This window comes from Anomaloglossus baeobatrachus, chromosome 3, assembly GCF_048569485.1.
Source record: "Anomaloglossus baeobatrachus isolate aAnoBae1 chromosome 3, aAnoBae1.hap1, whole genome shotgun sequence".
NCBI lineage: Eukaryota > Metazoa > Chordata > Amphibia > Anura > Aromobatidae > Anomaloglossus > Anomaloglossus baeobatrachus.
The window spans coordinates 421,285,810-421,298,852 of NC_134355.1; the positions used below are offsets into that span (position 1 = coordinate 421,285,810).

Sequence of the window (13,043 nt, forward strand, 5' to 3'; positions counted from 1 at the left end):
GGACCTGGAACAGGGATTTGTACTTGATGGCTGCTGTGATTACAGTTAGGTCACACAGAGCAAACGGCAAAGCAACAGAAGGAGATCTGAAGCTCTAGATTAAGGAGAATCGCAGCCACTGACCACCAATTATTTCTCTCGGGTAGCACAGAGGAGATTTTCAGCACCAATCTGAGTGAAATATGGCGAGCAGAGCGGCAGTCGTTAATTTATTTTAACGTGGGCCCAAATTGGTCATTGACTATTGACAAGAGTTAATAAACACAGGCGATGCCACGATCACATCATCCTTTTTGCTTATGTTTGTCGCTGACAGCACCAGTCACTTGCCATCGACGTGTTTTGTTTTTTTACAACTTTATTAGTAAAACACTGATTGGCTAGTCAGCCTGATGCAGCGATCGCCGATGCAGGGGCTGACAAAGCTCCCCCATGATATGCTTGGTTATGGTCTGAGTCCGTGTGGTGACCGACTCTTTCAGCGCTGCACATGTTCTGCGGTTTGTGGGAACGCGCTTCGGATGTGGTTAAGGGGTGAATGCCCACCACTGCTTTCCACAGGATCCAAAGTTTTGCCCCTTTTTCAGTGGTGTCACCGCTCTTCAGACTATCGTGTTTACTGTGTGCGTGAGCTGGAAGTCTTTTACAATCCGAGCCTATGGAGCCTTGTTCTGACACAACAGGGTGTTACATTGTAAAAGCCACTTCCCGGAGATTGAGAGCACAGTGTGACCCCGCGAGTCTGAAGAAGGGTGATGTCTGAGAAGAGGAGCAGAACAGCGCTGGATCCCGGAGAAGGTGAGAACATTAATACACATATACACAGATTTAATGGAAAACGTTATTCACAGGAGGGCTTCTTTATTTTCCTGTTTCTGTAAACAAAAAAAAATCGGAATTGCATGAATTTCTATTATCTATATGCCATCCATTGATATTTCGTTCAGTGGGGTCTGCTAGTGTCCTCTGGGATCAGAAAAGCAGAAATTTAGCAAGTTTTCATGCCAAAAGAACTAGAACGTTGTCCTGACGTCTATTAGCTGTACCGCTAATATGATTTCTTTCTTGCCTTTTGTAAATACAGAAACAGCCAGAGGAAGGATAATTAATTTTGCATTTTGGAAGAGCACAAAAAGCTTCATTCTTCAAGTGGTGGCACTACATTTCTATAAAATGGTTAGGTTTCCATTCTGGATTGTTTCAATGTGTTTATGAAAAGTCTTGGAATTGTAAAGGTCACGTACCTAGGACTGTCCGCTGCCGGTTATTGCTTATGAGCCATCGCTTGTGTGAGGTTTTTAATGTATAATTCGCCATGGTGTCTGCCATTATGACAAAGAAATTGTATTGTCTGGAGCTGCAGGAATTGATCCTTTTATAAGAGCAGGAATTACTGTACTATGAATACTGTGGCCGTTTAGCAGATCTCTTGCATTGTTGACGTAGTGTTTTTATCGCTGCCTGCCTGGTTTGCATTGTTTTCTTCCAGCAGTAATAGGGTCGCTCGTTTCTATATCCCTACTTATTATTAAAAAGTATCTCGGTCTGTTTCCTCGTATCCAAGTCAGAAGTCATTATATATCTTGTCATGTGGGACGTACAATAGACTTCAGCCCATTCACTAATTCTACCAACCTCCAGCAATTAGTTTAAAGGGAACCAATCACCAGGATTTTCATATGTAACCTAAAGCCAGTGCTATACTGGTACTATCAGGCTGATTCTATACATACCATTAGTGGTCAGCTCGGATGTTTAGGATTTCAAATCCAAGAAAGTGAAGTTTGTAAAATGAGCAGTTTCTTGAGTGACAGTTGCACTGGAGCAGATCATATATTCAGAGTTATCCCCTCCCCCTGTTAGAATTAGCATAAGCATTATACAAATGACTCACTTTGTCTAGCAGGACCTGTGTGAGGTCATACCATGTGACCTGGTATCCAGCTTTGGTGGCTGAGGCGCCGCCCCTTTTGGTCACATGGGTATGACCTCACCACAGGTCCTGCTAGACAAAGTGAGTCATTTGTGTCATGCTTATGCTAATTCTAACAGGGGGAGGGGATAACTATGAATATATGATCTGCTCCTCAGCTGCTGTCACTCAAGAAGCTGCTCATTTTATAAACTTTACTTTCTTTGATTTCAAAACCTAAACATGCGAGCTGACCACTACAGGTATGTATAGAATCCGCATAATAGTGACAGTATAACACTGGCTTTAGGTTATATACGAAAAACAGATTGATTGGTTCCCTTTAAACCATTTTAACCCCTTCCCTCAAAAGTCAATTTTCACCTGCCTGAGCTGGCCATCCTTGCCATTTTGACATGTCAGTTCATGTGGTAATAATAACAACTCTGGACTCTTTCTACATATCTCTCTGATTCTTAGATACATTTTTGTGACACGTGCTTTATGTTGATCGTAAATGTAAGTCAATAGGACTTAGGTTTATTAATGACATTTTATAAAAATATAGAAAAATAGGCAATTTTTGAACTTGAAAATATATGATCCTAAAGCAGTCATACCACACTAAATTGTTAATAAATTAACATTCATCAAATCTGTCTTATTATTTGTGATCTTTTAGAACAGTTAAAATGTTAGTAATATTTTTCAACAAAATTTACAAAACCTACTTTTCTTTTTAAGGACCAATTCACAAAAAAAACCCTGCACCCCTCACACTATTCAAAACTGTCTTTACGGAGTTTTTTTAATACTTCGGTTGCTTAAAAAGAATGAATGAAAAGTGGAGTGAAAAATTAGTTTTTGACACAACATTTTACTTAAGCTCCAAATTATTGGTATTCTCAAAACAAACAGGATTAAATGGCCCCCACAATATGTTGTGCATTTTTTTCCTGAGTATGGAGACACCTCGCATGCAATTAGAAACTCCTGCCTTTGCAAACGGCAATGCTCGAAAGCAATTGAGCACTATGACTTTTGGAAAAACTATTTTTGCTGGATTAGGTTACATAAGCTATTTTGCATTTGACGTGCCTCCGAGGTGCAAAACGGAAGAAACCCCCCCCACAAGTTACCCTATTTTCTAAACTGCACCCCTTAAGAAAATCTAGAGTTGTAGTGCTCATTTTGAAACCATAGATGCTTCAAAAAAGTTTTAACTATTGGGATTCAAGAATGAAAATTTTAGTTTTTTGCCCCTACCCCCTTGGACACCTCACTAAAATGTTTCTTTAGCCCTAAGTTGTTTTTTTTTTTTTTTAGAAGAAAATGGACTACACAATTTAGTTTTCAATTTTTCCTAACTACATGAATATCCCATATGGTGTCGGAAACTACAGTTTTCCATATAGCAGGGTTCAGAAGGAAAATTTCTTATTTGAACTTGGGGTGCATATTTTGGTCAAAATAGTTTGTGAACACCTTGTTGCATATGCAGAGCCACTGAGGTTCCGAAACAGCAGAAATCCCCACATTGACCACATTTTGGAAACTACACTGCTAGTGTAATGATTATATTGGGCACACACTTGTTTCACAAAAGCTTATAATGTTGGGCAGCAAAAATGAACCTTTTTTTTTTTTTTTTTTTTTTTTTTTTTTTGCTACAAAAAGATTTTTAGCCCCAAACAGCAAGCTGGAAGGACTGAAGCACCAACAGGCTCTGCATAAACTAATTTATTTAGGTGACAAACAGCACACTGCCAGAGTTGTTGAAAGGTCCAACAGACCAGAGACCTGTGACTCTCACCGCTGAACCTTCAACCAGGCATAGTTGTATTTGATAATGTCCATAATCTGGTGGCGGCTCTGAAGCTTATCAAGCTCGCACATGTACCATGCTTGACCCATGTGCTCAACTAAGTGGTTCAGCTGTTTCTGAAAACCTACCCAGATTTGCCTGAGCTACTTGTGAAGGTACGCTGTGTATGTGGACACCCATTTTCCCTTTCCACAAGTCAGCAACAGCTACCACCAGTCTGGCAGTTCGGCAGCAACACTTGCAAGCGCCAGTTCACTGACTGGTGTGCGACGTTCCCACGTGCTAAAACTTCACATTGCATATGTTGACATGGCTTTGTGAGAAGCAGAGGGCAGTAGTTAAATAACAGCTACAGCATGTCCGTCGGTGTTCCGGTTAACCTCCGCACATAAGAATCAACCAGTGGGCATGGATGTCTGAGTTCTGTGAAGTTCTCAAAAACTTTGAGGAATCTACCAAGATGGTGAGTGATGATGATGCCATAATCTGTGTAACCATCCCATTTCTGTTTTTGCTCAACACTCTACTACCCAGCCTCATCTCATCTTCTCAGCTTGAATTTGATGATAATGTGGAGGAGGAACAGGAGACGGTTGACTGCGCTAGAGAGGGTATTAGCCACAACATTCCCATCTGTTCAGCGTGTATGGCCTGAAGAGGAGGAGATGGAAAGTTGTCCTTTGGTGGGAACGGGGTCTTGCCTGTTCAGAGTCTGGGAGACATGGCTGACTTTGTCCCACTGTGTTTCCCATGACCCTCACGTGATACACATTTTGGCCAACACTAATTACTGGTTGTTTACTTTTCTTGACCCACGATACAAGGAGAACTTTCCATCTCTCCTTCCTGCAGATGAGATGTCTAGTAAAATGGTGCGATACCAGAAAGCCCTAATTGAACAATTAGTCCAAAAATTCCCATTTGACAAATCTGGTAGCAGAATTCATAGTTTCTTGGGCAACCAAGGAGGAGAGGTGAGGGAGACACACAACGGGTCCAACAGAGCTAGGGGAACACTATCAAAGGTCTGGGGCAGTTTCATGAGATGCGCCCAGGACCTGATGCACAAGGTACTCTGAGAAGCAAGGAAAAGTTCTGGAAGATTGTGAGTGAGTACCTAGCCGACCATACCAGCGTCCTCCATATTTACTCAGTTCCGTACAACTATTGGGCATCCATGCTGGACTCCTGGCATGAACTGTCCAACTACGCTTTGAAGGTGCTGGTCTGCCTTGCCTCTAGCGTTTTGTCTGAGTGGGATCTTAGTGCATCCACATATCAACTGTAATTGCTGACTGTTATGAAAGTGAATAAGGCTTGGATTGGCCCAGACTTCTGAATCCCTCCGGATAAAAGCAGCGGAACAAAAAGGCAATTAAAATGTTAGGTTTTTTTTTTTTTTTTTTTTTTTTTTGGGGGGTATTCGTTGCACCCCTTCTCACCAAACAAGTGTATACGGTTTATTGTTTCTTCTTATATGTGCCTTCCTTCTCTACCATTGCAACAGGTCATGCGACCCTCCCTCTTAAAGGGAATGTGTCAGCAGGTTTCTTTTTTTTTTTTTGTTTACCTGCAATGCTAGTTTTAGGCTCTTATCTTTATTGTTAGTGGGTCTCAGCAGCACATAAACTCTAGTCCGACTCTGCCCCCTTCTCTGATTAGTAGTTTCTGTCTTTGGAAATGTACACGAAAAGCCTGGTGTGGGCGGGTGCAGCTGTCCCAACACTTCTATATGCAAAATCTAAAAACTTTCACTGTGTCAGAACGGCTGCACATAGCAATCTAAGTGATATATCTTTGAACTCTGGACCTCTTTTCCTACATCATATAGGTCTCAAATGAGGTAGCAAAAACCTGCTGACAGATTCCCTTTTGCAAGGGCATCTATGATGCCTTTCTTCATAATTTTTAGAGGTCTAGCTCAAAACTTCATGTACACAAATAATATAATGTGCCCCATGGGTAAATATTTGTGAGCCCTGCACTTAATGCATATGCTATCCCAGTCCAGGAGTCCCACTATTATTAATGGTAACAAAAAAGTTCGGAGGCGCTCCTCTACGTGTCTTGCAGGGTGTATTGGAGTACCTCCTTCTAATTTTTGCAGCCCTTGCACTTATTGCATAGCATTTATGAGTGTAGCAGTCCCAATTACTAACAATGTTAACAACGTGTATGAGGCCCTCCTTTATGTCTAATATAGGGTGTATTGGAGTTCGTCTTCCTACCAATTTTTGACTGTTCTTGCATTGGCTGCATAGGCTTTGTGACCTTCAGAGTCCCCCCTTGATAAATTAAACAGGATGTGACTGACAATATCACATACAAGTGCCCAGATAAAGTAGTAAAATGTTAAAATTACATTTACCGGTGACTATCGGCGGGTGTAGTTTTAGTTATCACCTATACTATGTCATCTGCTGTAGGCATAGGCAGCAGGGAAATACGGTGAGAGTTGGCCCGGTTATTAAGGCTATGTACACAGTTTGTTTTAAATATGCATGAAACTCATGAAAAAAAAAAGCTGATTTTCAGTTTCAGCAAAAGCTAGGAGACTTCATAAACCTAATGCACATGATTGTTTTTTTTCATGAATGAAATGCAAAACTGCTGCATTTTTTAAAGAAGCAGCTTGTCAATTCTTTCAGCGTTTTTCTTTTTTTTTTTTTTTTTTTTTTTTCAGCTTTGAAAGCAATAAGTGTGCAAAAACGCTACTAATGAACATAGCCGAAATGCCGCTTTACACGCTGCGATATCGTTACAGATATCGCTAGCGTGCGTTCCCACCCCATCGGTTGTGCGTCACGGGCAAATCGCTGCCCGTGGCGCACAACATCGCCCGGACCCGTCACACTACTACCTTCCTAGCGACGTCGCTGTGACGCCGCTCGGAACGCCCCCTTAGAAAGGAGGCAGTTCGCCAGTCACAGCGACGTCGCTAGGAAGGTAGTAGTGTGACGGGTCCGGGCGACAACACTAAGCGGCCGCCCAATAGAAGCAGAGGGGCGGAGATGAGCGGGACGTAACATCCCGCCCACCTCCTTCCTTTCTCATTGCGGACGGCCGCAGGTAAGGTGAGGTTCCTCGTTCCTGCGTTGTTGCACGTATCAATGTGTGCTGCAGCAGGAACGACGAACAACATCGTACCTGCAGCAGCAACGATAATTGGGAATAAGGGGGATGTCACCGATAAGCGATTTTGAATGTTTTTGCGACTATTTAAAATCGCTCATAGGTGTCACACGCAACAACATCGCTAACGCGGCCAGATGTGCGTCACAAATTCCGTGACCCCCAACGACATCGCTTTAGCGATGTCGTAGCGTGTAAAGCGGTCTTAAGGGGTGGAAGAGGTGGTTTGAATTTTTTTTTTATTTTTTAATTCTGTCTTATATATAAGTCACTATACAGGAAATGTTTCTTTACATTTTGTGGCCCCATACATAGTGTTGTGTGCCGCCATGCGCAGTACGATGTAGAAAAAAATAAAATATCTATACTACTTACCGCACTACTTCAGTCTTCGCTATGTACTGCTATGTAGTTGGTGCGATGTAGTGATGTCATCGCACTTGCTGCGCTCTCAGGCGCACAGGCTCAATGATGGAAGAGGGAGTTTTTAGCTCCCTTTTCAGTCATTGTTTTCATTGGTATCCTGAGGCTACAGATACCAATGATAGTGATTACACCTGGCACGTGTTGCAGGACACCACTGCATAAAGCCCATTGACTGTCCAAAGAGCTGCATGTGGCCCATAGACGGTACATTGCCAATGTCTGCACTAGAAGATTTAGTCTGAATCCTATGTTTTGGAGATTTAGATAGAAACCTCAACGTAAGTGCTGTAGATCATAGGATAAATGTGCATTGAGCCCAAGGACTCATGGAGATGAGATTAAATTAGTCATATGCTGTGCAATATTTGATTGGATAGCACTCGGACAGCACTCTGACCCATGTTAGGCTAGGTTCACATTTCCGTTGTTTTGCATCAGTCACATGCGTTGCTTGACGCTTGTGACTGATGCGTAGTACAACGGGTGACAAGAATTGGAATTCATTGTCACGAGAAAGCGGATTCCGTTGTAAAACGAGTGATCATTCACAATAGCCGGCCGCCAGCTTTTGAGAGCTATCATATGATCTCCCGGCGGCCGGCTATTGTGAACGATCAGCTGATCGCTCTCATAAGTTGGCCGCCGGGTGATCAGCCGATCGCTCACAGAAGCTGGCCGCCGGGTGATCAGCCGATCGCTCACAGAAGGCGGCTGCCGGGCGATCAGCTGAGCATTTGGCCGCCGAGAGAGAGCATGCGCAGTGAAATCAAAAGGATTTCGCTGCGTTCCTGCCGCCCGACGGTCAGTCGTTCCACTACTGATCAGTCGGGTGGCGGATGCAACGCAAGGGCATCGGTCACAATCCGCCGCTCATACAAGTTTATGGGAAACAACGGAATCCGCCAAACTGATTGCGTTGTTTAACAGCGGCGGATTGTGACTGATCATAAACAACGGAAATGTGAACCTAGCCTTATTCATTAGGGCTGTTCAGATGAACGATTGTTTCCTCGGTCCAACTGTCTGTGAGAAAAAAAAAAAAATTGCATCATGCATACTTTCCTACATATATCAGATGATCGCTTAAAAAAAAAAAATGACAATTTGGATCCCACACAGAACCTACCTGTGGCATCTGATTTTTATGGATACGTTTTTATTAAGCTGTATTTCATCATAAGAATACTGAAAATCATATTACAACAATAATTTTTATTATCGAAAATTGTTAAAAACTTTTTACAGGAAGAAAAGTTGAGGGAGGGGGGGAAAAAGGGAGCATGAAAAATGAACAGTGAATGATATAATCCTGAAATGGTCACCCAGTAGCTGTGAGAAAAGTAATGAATTGGTTCAATGCACAGAATAAAAATAAGGGTCTCAGTATAGAATGGAGTAGTCAATGGAGAATTGGACACCTATGTAAAAGGTATCCTATATGTATATTTAAATACTTTACAGGTGAAGGGATTGCTATTAATAGCATGTAAGGCCCGAATCGGCCCACATAGATCACTCCAAATCAATGGTCCTCACCATATAAAATCCAGTGGGTAATTGACTAGAGGACTCAGGTATCCCAAAATATCTAGATCTGAGGAGGTCAATTCATAACCAAGATCCTTTGGTGAGTATACTCCTATTGAATCAGCTATATACTAGAAAGAGACCACCCTAATGCAGATAACATATAGGGTATTTAAGAACAATATACAGTTAGGTCCAGAAATATTTGGACAGTGACACAAGTTTTGTTATTTTAGCTGTTTACAAAAACATGTTCAGAAATACAATTATATATATAATATAGGCTGAAAGTGCACACTCCCAGCTGCAATATAAGAGTTTTCACATCCAAATCGGAGAAAGGGTTTAGGAATCATAGTTCTGTAATGCATAGCCTCCTCTTTTTCAAGGGACCAAAAGTAATTGGACAAGGGACTCTAAGGGCTGCAATTAACTCTGAAGGTGTCTCCCTCGTTAACCTGTAATCAATGAAGTAGTTAAAAGGTCTGGGGTTGATTACAGGTGTGTGGTTTTGCATTTGGAAGCTGTTGCTGTGACCAGACAACATGCGGTCTAAGGAACTCTCAATTGAGGTGAAGCAGAACATCCTGAGGCTGAAAAAAAAGAAAAAATCCATCAGAGAGATAGCAGATATGCTTGGAGTAGCAAAATCAACAGTCTGGTACATTCTGAGAAAAAAGGAATTGACTGGTGAGCTTGGGAACTCAAAAAGGCCTGGGCGTCCACGGATGACAACAGTGGAGGATGATCGCCGCATACTTTCTTTGGTGAAGAAGAACCCGTTCACAACATCAACTGAAGTCCAGAACACTCTCAGTGAAGTAGGTGTATCTGTCTCTAAGTCAACAGTAAAGAGAAGACTCCATGAAAGTAAATACAAAGGGTTCACATCTAGATGCAAACCATTCATCAATTCCGAAAATAGACAGGCCAGAGTTAAATTTGCTGAAAAACACCTCATGAAGCCAGCTCAGTTCTGGAAAAGTATTCTATGGACAGATGAGACCAAGATCAACCTGTACCAGAATGATGGGAAGAAAAAGTTTGGAGAAGAAAGGGAACGGCACATGATCCAAGGCACACCACATCCTCTGTAAAACATGGTGGAGGCAACGTGATGGCATGGGCATGCATGGCTTTCAATGGCACTGGGTCACTTGTGTTTATTGAGGACATAACAGCAGACAAGAGTAGCCGGATGAATTCTGAAGTGTACCGGGATATACTTTCAGCCCAGATTCAGCCAAATGCCGCAAAGTTGATCGGACGGCGCTTCATAGTACAGATGGACAATGACCCCAAGCATACAGCCAAATCTACCCAGGAGTTCATGAGTGCAAAAAAGTGGAACATTCTGCAATGGCCAAGTCAATCACCAGATCTTAACCCAATTGAGCATGCATTTCACTTGCTCAAATCCAGACTTAAGACGGAAAGACCCACAAACAAGCAAGACCTGAAGGCTGCGGCTGTAAAGGCCTGGCAAAGCATTAAGAAGGAGGAAACCCAGCATTTGGTGATGTGCATGGCTTCCAGACTTAAGGCAGTGATTGCCTCCAAAGAATTCGCAACAAAATATTGAAAATAAAAATATTTTGTTTGGGTTTGGTTTATTTGTCCAATTACTTTTGACCTCCTAAAATGTGGAGTGTTTGTAAAGAAATGTGTACAATTCCTACAATTTCTATCAGATATTTTTGTTCAAACCTTCAAATTAAACGTTACAATCTGCACTTGAATTCTGTTGTAGAGGTTTCATTTCAAATCCAATGTGGTGGCATGCAGAGCCCAACTCGCGAAAATTGTGTCACTGTCCAAATATTTCTGGACCTAACTGTATATGAATAGTATTGCTCTGCACATCCACCGTATGCAAATAACACATAAGGTATTTTTAAACAATATATATGAATAACGTTTCTCTGCACATTCACCATATGGAGTAATGGACAGGTTTCAAGCAAGCCACATATATGTGCCCGTATTGGCACCTATAGATGGAAGGTCATATCTATGTAAAGAATATATATCTATATACAGCACACCAACAGATGTGATCTGTCAATGTAAATGAGTGTGCTCAGCAAGACTGTTTATCTACAGAGCAAGCACAATAAATCACAACTTATGCTGATAAAGAAAGACCATATATATAATCAATCAGAAGATTGAGATGTGTATTTAGAATGCCAATATGCATATGTGCACATATGTGTTCAGCAAGACTACTTATGTACAGAGTAGATATAGTAACCCTCTGACTGGGTATGCACACATGAATCAACATATAATCGGATATTAAATGCAAGTGCAGAAACCTTATACCAACTAAGAGTAGAAAAACATGCCCATCACAGACGGAATTACCATATAATATACCCAGAGTGTTTAAGGGTACACATAAATATTAAGTGGAATGTACAGAGAAAAATTACTTACATATTAAGAATACTGGGGACCACAGGGGGGCTTCCCAACGCGCGTTTCGCCGTCTTTATCAAGGGAAACATCATGAACACATATATGTGCACATATGCATATTGGCATTCTAAATACACATCTCAATCTTCTGATTGATTATATATATATGGTCTTTCTTTATCAGCATAAGTTGTGATTTATTGTGCTTGCTCTGTAGATAAACAGTCTTGCTGAGCACACTCATTTACATTGACAGATCACATCTGTTGGTGTGCTGTATATAATAATAATAATAATAATAATAATCTTTATTTCTATAGCGCCAACATATTCCGCAGTGCTTTACAATTCAGGAGGAACATATACATATCATATACATATACAGACAAGTAACAATTATAGAGGATACAATATTTAAAAGGAAAAATGGCAACCCTGCTCGTGAGAGCTTACAATCTACAATGAGATGGGGGGAGGGGCAAGGTACAAGTGTTTATTTAAAATGACAATCCAGCCAGCTCATGGGGGATAGATGATGGCTTCCTGGACCAGTTGGCCAGAGCCTTGAGATGCATTTGGGTGCCAAGGAGTTTGACGTGGGGTTATGTTCTGAGAAGTTGTAGAGGGATTAGGTGAAATTAGTTTGGCTAGGGAGTGTGATAGGCCGCCCTAAAAAGATGCGTTTTTAGGGAGCGTCTGAAGCTGAGTAAGTTGTGATTTGTCCTAACTTCTTGGGGTAGAGCGTTCCAGAGGTTTGGTGCAGCTCGGAAGAAGTCTTGGATTCGGGAGTGGGAGGTTCGAATTAGTGTGGATGTTAATCGAAAGTCATTTGCAGAGCGTAGAGAACGGGTGGGATGATAGACAGAGAGGAGGGTGGAGATGTAGGAGGGTGCTGCACTGTGGAGAGCTTTGTGGGGGTGAGAACAAGCAGTTTGAATTGGATCCTGTGATATATGGGCAGCCAGTGCAATGACTGGCACAGAGCAGAGGCATCCGAGTAGCGGTTAGCCAGATAGGTGACCCTGGCTGCTGCATTAAGGATGGACTGTAGAGGGGAGAGTCTAGTTAGGGGGAGACCAATTAATAGAGGGTTACAGTAGTCAAGGCGAGAGTGGATCAGGGCCACGGTGAGGGTTTTTGTCGTTTCCATTGTGAGAAAGGGGCGGATTCTAGCGATGTTCTTGAGGTGCAAGCGGCAGGTGCGGGCAAGAGATTGTATGTGGGAGGTGAAGGAGAGATCAGTGTCAAGTATAACGCCCAGACAGCGGGCCTGCAGCCTAGGACTTATCGTTGTGCCACACACAGAGAGGGAGATGTCGGGTTTAGGAAGGTTGGGAGATGGAGGGAAAAGCAGAAGTTCAGTTTTGGAAAGGTTAAGTTGTATATAGATATATATTCTTTACATAGATATGACCTTCCATCTATAGTTGCCAATACGGGCACATATATGTGGCTTGCTTGAAACCTGTCCATTACTCCATATGGTGAATGTGCAGAGAAACGTTATTCATATATATTGTTTAAAAATACCTTATGTGTTATTTGCATACGGTGGATGTGCAGAGAAATACTATTCATATATATTGTTCTTAAATACCCTATATGTTATCTGCATTAGGGTGGTCTCTTTCTAGTATATAGCTTATTCAATAGGAGTATACTCACCAAAGGATCTTGGTTATGAATTGACCTCCTCAGATCTAGATATTTTGGGATACCTGAGTCCTCTAGTCAATTACCCACTGGATTTTATATGGTGAGGACCATTGATTTGGAGTGATCTATGTGGGCCGATTCGGG

General features: G+C 41.9%; 1 protein-coding gene across 2 annotated transcripts in view; it reads left to right on the forward strand.

The window, feature by feature from the left end:
* ERICH1 (glutamate rich 1) overlaps positions 1–13,043 on the forward strand; it is an 81,772-nt gene that overhangs the window by 17,586 nt on the left and 51,143 nt on the right. The window lies entirely within an intron of this gene.